The 6000-nt window shown below is 41.8% G+C and overlaps 1 non-coding gene across 1 annotated transcript; it reads left to right on the top strand.

The window, feature by feature from the left end:
• The first annotated feature begins 344 nt into the window (after positions 1 to 344).
• On the top strand, positions 345 to 417 carry TRNAA-AGC. Its single transcript has one exon. It is a non-coding gene; the product is annotated as a tRNA-Ala (tRNA).
• The last annotated feature ends 5583 nt before the right edge of the window (positions 418 to 6000 follow it).

Here is a 6000-nt window from a genome sequence, read left to right as displayed (position 1 = left end):
GTCCATCACCAACTCCTGGAGCTTGCTCAAACTCATGTCCATCGAGTCAGTGATGCCATCCAACCATCTAAGCCTCTGTTATCCCCTTCTCCCACCTTTGATCTTTCCCAGAATTAGGGTCTTTTCCAACAAGTCAGTTCCTCACATTAGGTGGCCAAAGAATTGGAGTTTCAGCTTCAGCATCAGTCCTTCCAATGAATATTCAGGACTGATTTCCTTTAGGACTGGCTGGTTTGGTCTCTTTAAGGACCTTGAAATATTCTGAAGTTCAGGCTGCTCAGAAGAGTAAATACAGTGGGGGTGGTACTCTGAAAAGCTAGAGGAAAAAACATAAGTATGAAGGTGGGGAATTAGCTCAAGTGGTAGAGCGCTCGCTTAGCATGTGAGAGGTAGTGGGATCGATGCCCACATTCTCCAGTTTTGGCTCCTTCAACTAAGGAGCTCCAGCTGACAACCACAAATCTTGCAACCTATACAAAGAAATAAAAAAAGTAGACACACTTGCACTCTCCTCGGGGCAAGGACAAGACTGGTTCTACTGCCCCTTTGGTATGTGTATCTACTCAATTCAGTCGCTCAGTTGTGTCTGACTCTTTGCGACCCTGTGGACTCCAGCACACCAGGCTTCCCTGTCCATTACCAACTCCCGGAGCTTACTCAAACTCATGTCCATTGAGTGGGTGATGCTGTCCAACCTACTCATCCTCTGTCATCCCCTTCTCCTGCATTCAGTCTTTCCCAGCATCAGGGTCTTTTCTAATGCGTCAGCTCTCCGCATCAGATATCCGAAGTATTGGAGCTTCAGCTTCAGCATTAGTCCTTCCAATGAATATTCGGGACTGATTTCCTTTAGGATTGATGACAAATTTAACTCAATAGGATATGAACTAGAAAAAATATCTGTACAAAGTTCCATAAGAATGTTGAAGGAAGTGGGTTATTCTGTCTAAAGGGATCAAAAGAGACTTGACAGAAAGAGATAGCAGTCTATGGCTGTTAGGATCACTTTGTTCCACAAAATATTCAGGAAGCCAAGTTTCTTCCAGTTCACTGTCCACTATTCTTTCTGCAGGCTGAGGAATAATATCTTTAGGTTAATAAAAAGCTTTTGTGCTCTTGTTGATGTTTGTTGATGTGTTTAAGACAAGAGAAGCCTTCAAAATAAATATAGAAGAACTTTTGGAAGTAGGGATAAGAGAAAAAAAAAGAAAAATCAAGTAAAACATTGTCCAGAAGTATTAATAACTTGTGGCTCAATAGATTGTTTTATAAATTAATACATGGCTCTTCTTTTGGAGGACAATTACATATTAGCTCAACATTAGCCTACTCAATAATCTAGGTACACAAATGAGATACGGTTTCAATTTACTCATTCAGTTAGTCATAAATGTGAGCGTACATGTGGGCTAAGTCACTTCAGTCATGTTTGACTCTTTGTGACGCTATGGACTGTGTCCCGCCAGGCTTTTCTCTCCATGGGATTCTCTAGGCAAGAATACTGGAGTGGGTAATCATTCCCTTCTCCAGGGGATCTTCCACACCCAGGGATCTAAACCACGTCTCCTGCATTGGTAGGTGGATTATTTACCATGGAGCTACCTGGGAAGCCCCTCAGTTAATATATATCAGACACTAACTGAGAGGCTGTACATGTAAGGGACATCATACCCTGGAGTTGCTTTGAATGAAGGAATGGCAGTTCTCAAGACAGAGATGACTGTAGACTCCTTTGTATTCCCTGAAAGAGGTGTGAATCAGTTCTTTATGGTCCCTGTAACAAAGCCACTGGGCTTCTCTGGTGGCTCAGTGGTGAAGAATTCACCTGCCAATGCAAGAGACAGGGGTTTGATCCCTGGGTATGGAAGATCCCCCTGAAGAAGGAAATGGCAACCCACTCCAATATTCTTGCCTGGAAAAATCTCATACACAGAGGAGCCTGGTGGGCTACAGTCCATGGGGTCGCAAAAGAACTAGACATGACTTAGTGACTAAATGACAACAATAAATAAATTACCACATACTTTGCCAACAAAGGTCCATCTAGTCAAAGCTATGGTTTTTCCAGTAGTCACGTATGGATGTGAGAGTTGGACTATAAAGAAAGCTGAGTGCCGAAGGATTGATGCTTTTGAACTGTGGTGTTGGAGAAGACTCTTGAGAGTCCCCTGGACTGCAAGGAGGTCCAACAGTCAATCCTAAAGGAAATCAGTCCTGAATATTCACTGGAAGGACTGATGCTGAAGCTGAAACTCCAATAATTTGGCCACCTAATGTGTGGAACTGACTCACTGGAAAAGACCCGGATTCTGGGAAAGATTGAAGGCGAGAGGAGAAGGAGACGACAGAGGCTGAGATGGTTGGATGACATCACTGACTCGATGGACATGAGTTTGAGTAAGCTCCGGGAGTTGGTGACGGAGGGGGAAGCCTGGCATGCTGCAGTCCATGGGGTCGCAGAGTCAGACACAAATGAGCGACTGAACTGAACTGAACTAGTGGATTAAACAATACAAATTTATTGTTTTTCAGTTCTGTAGTTCAGAAGTCTAATTCAGGGCACACTGGGTTAAAATCAAGGTGTTGGCACAGCTGTGTTCCTTTCTAAAGAATTTTCTTCCTCACTCTTTTCAGCTTCTAGGCTTCCTGCAGCTTTTGGCTCATAGACTTCTTCCTCCATCTCCGAAGCCTGCAATGAAGGACCATTTTATTCTCATGTCACATGTCTCCAAGCCTTATGTCATTGCATAACTAAGACTATAGCTGGAAACTTTCTCTACTCTTAAGGACTCATAGGATAATATTGGGCTCACCAGTGTTTTTCCTCATCTCAAGGTTGTAACCTTGATCACATCCACACAGTCCTTTTTGCCATCAAGGTAATAAACTCACAGGTTCTCCTTGTACTGATTGCTGATGTCAGGGGAGGACTCTGACTGCTTGGAGGGAAACAAAGATCATCATTACTGCCAATCACCAGAAATAGAAGTCCAGTCTGCTCACTGCACCTTGGTATCAGAGTCACCAAGGAAAACACAACAACACAATCAAGCACAGGATAGAACAAAACTTTACTTCCATAGCGAAGAGACAGAGCAAAGTCAGCTTTAGTATGTCTGTCAGCTCCCCATGTCTAGCAGGTCCCCACAGCAGCTATGCACACCCCTCCCATGCCACAGTAGGACCACAACCCCTTCCCTGTGGAGTCTGAAATGCTGGAAGCTGTGAGCAGGCCTGAGGGTCACTGATGAACACGTAAGCTTAACAAAAGAATACACATTAACTATGAAACAGGGAAATAGATTCCCACATAGGGTTATAAGCCTGACATAGGCTATGTGGGCTCTTTATCTCAGGACAGGATGTGTTTCAAGCAGAAGGCCCGTTTTTATCTGACCAAGTAGGGACTAAAAGACTGTACAGGAGACTGCCTTTCTCATCAACACCCGCCCCCCACCCCATTCTACTGAAACAATAGATAAAGCATGTCCAATCTGGTAGGACCCTTGTAGCTGTTGTTTAGACACGAAATATTGTCCAACTCTTTTGTGACCCCATGGACTATAGCCCACCAGGCTCCTATGTCCATAGGATTTCCCAGGCAAGAATACTTCAATGAGTAGCCATTTCCTTATACAGAAGATCTTCTCGAAACAGAGATTGAATCTGCATCTCCTGCACTGGCAGGCAGGTTCTTTGCCTGATCCACTAGGGAAGCCAGGTAGGAACCTAGTCTACCTCAAGTTTGGAAGGTAGTCTATCTCATAAGTTGGGTCCAGTGGGTTCCCTGAACAATCTCGCAGTTCACTGGCAGAGACTTTCTGTCGTTTTGAGAGAGCACATTACCAGGATCACCAAGAGAAATAGACCCAGGATTATGGCCAGTCCTCCCTGGAGCCTATTCCTCAACTATGAACCCCACCTGTCAGGGCTGAGGCAGCTAATAAGGCCAAAGAATGACATGGCATTTGGGTATGACATCTAAAGCTCAAGCCAAAACAGCAAAAGTAAACCATACAGAATTCGAACCTGCCACTTCACACAACCATAAGAATATTCCATGAGATAGATGTCTCTATTTGGAGAAAAAAGAGTTAGAGCAAGGTTGAAGATACGGTTCATTTCCTACGTGAGGCCACTGCTTCAAGATTGGGAAAGCTCTGTTTTATCTAGTACATAGAGAAAACACAGAGGAATAAAATGAGGAAATGGGGAATGTGTTCTAAAGGAGAAAACAAGATAAAACCTCTGGGGGTGGAGGGTTGTAATAGTAAAATGGAGATAAGTAATTTACTTGATAAAGAGTTTAAAGCAATGGGTCGTAAAAATGGTCACCAAACTTGGGAGAATGGATGAGCACAATGAAAACCTCAACAAAGAGAAAATATACGAAAGTACCAAACAGAAGTCACAGAGCTGAAGAAAACAAATTTGAAGTGAAAAACGCACTAGAGGCTTCCGTAACGGTTTCTTTTCCCGGAGCGGATAGTCTCTTGCTCCCTCTTGTGTTTATCGATGGTATTGCAGGTTCTGTGGTGCGGCCTCAAGCTGTCAAACTCTCCTTTGTTCTCAGGAGCCCCCAGGCATCCAAAGTATGAGAGTTTGGTATGAGCGCTTCCAGTCAAGTGAGAAAGAAACCAGTCCCTTGGGCAGACTCCCCCCAACCCTTGAAAACCCAGAATGTTTGGCATATGTTCCATTCTTCCCTTTCTGTCCGAAGACAGAAGCAATAAATTGGTCATTTTCTCCTGATCTCTCTGAGTTGTGTCAACTTGGAGGAAAATCTGTAGTGGGTGGAATGCCATAGTTTTATTTATCCATTTCAATGCAGCTGTTTCTGGCTCTGCATTACTTGGGGGTACTGCAACTTCCTAACTGGTTTCTGGAGAGCTCATAAAAGCTTTTTGGACCATATACTCATGTTAAATTGGTGTCTCTGTCAGGGAACAAGGTCTGTGGCTTTCTATTTTGCCATCTTGCTGATGGTCATCCCTTCTCAGCAGTATAATTTAAAGTTCTAGAATTTATACATATTCATTTTAGGAGGCTGCCCCTGATGGTAATAAAATATGGCGAGGTTTTGTTACTATCTTCTATATGGATTTAATTTTAAGCAATAAATTAATGCTGTATTTAATATTCAAACATTTCCAACACTTGGCTATGCCTCCATCAATTTCTTTCTACTGATTATCATGGATGGTCATCTGACTGAACACTGGCTTGTTTAGTGACAATTGTGATAATTTCTATCTACAGGAGAGGATGTTGGGTAGGGGACCATGATTTAAAAAATGAATGCATAAATACATGAGAATTTTTCACCTATAAATTCAAGATTTATAGAAAAGATTCAGGAAATCCAATTCACCAAAAGCTGGGACTATAAAAAGAAATCCATAGCCAGTTACATCACAGTGAAACTGTAAAAGAAGAGGAGAAAAAGGAGAGGAAGAAGAGGGGCAAGAGTACCAAAATGACACTAGAGACTAACAACAATTCTCAAAAAATAGAAGAGAGATTGCCTGCAAAGGTAACACTGTTAGCTAGAAAATAGCTCAAGGTAATTTTCAAATTGAAGAAATAAAATAACTCTTCAACTAAAATTACACTTAGTGACTCTATTTTTGAAGAATGATAGTGATATAAAGATAGCATGAGACAAAAGAAAATTTGAGAGTTTATCCCACAGAGACCCTCAATAAAGGAAATCTCAAGAATATACTATAAAAGGAAGGAAATTTTCATAGATATGTTCCTTAGTAAATATTTTCAAAGACGCTGCTCTAGACTTTTTGGACAAATTAGTAGATAAAAAAGACGAAGAATTGCATTCTATTAGACTTACAGTGCAAATCATGGTGAGAAAATGTATAGACAAAAACATGGGTAAATCCAAACACACATTAACTTTTTGAAAAATAACCCCAAATCGTACTTTGGAAAATATGGTAGAACTAAAATTTTGGGCAAAAAAAATTACATACATGTTTCAAGGTA

Source organism: Bison bison, unplaced genomic scaffold, assembly GCF_000754665.1.
Source record: "Bison bison bison isolate TAMUID 2011002044 unplaced genomic scaffold, Bison_UMD1.0 scf7180017860731, whole genome shotgun sequence".
Taxonomy (NCBI): domain Eukaryota; kingdom Metazoa; phylum Chordata; class Mammalia; order Artiodactyla; family Bovidae; genus Bison; species Bison bison.
Note: the sequence above shows the minus strand (reverse complement) of the source record. Positions and strands in the feature narration are given on the sequence as shown.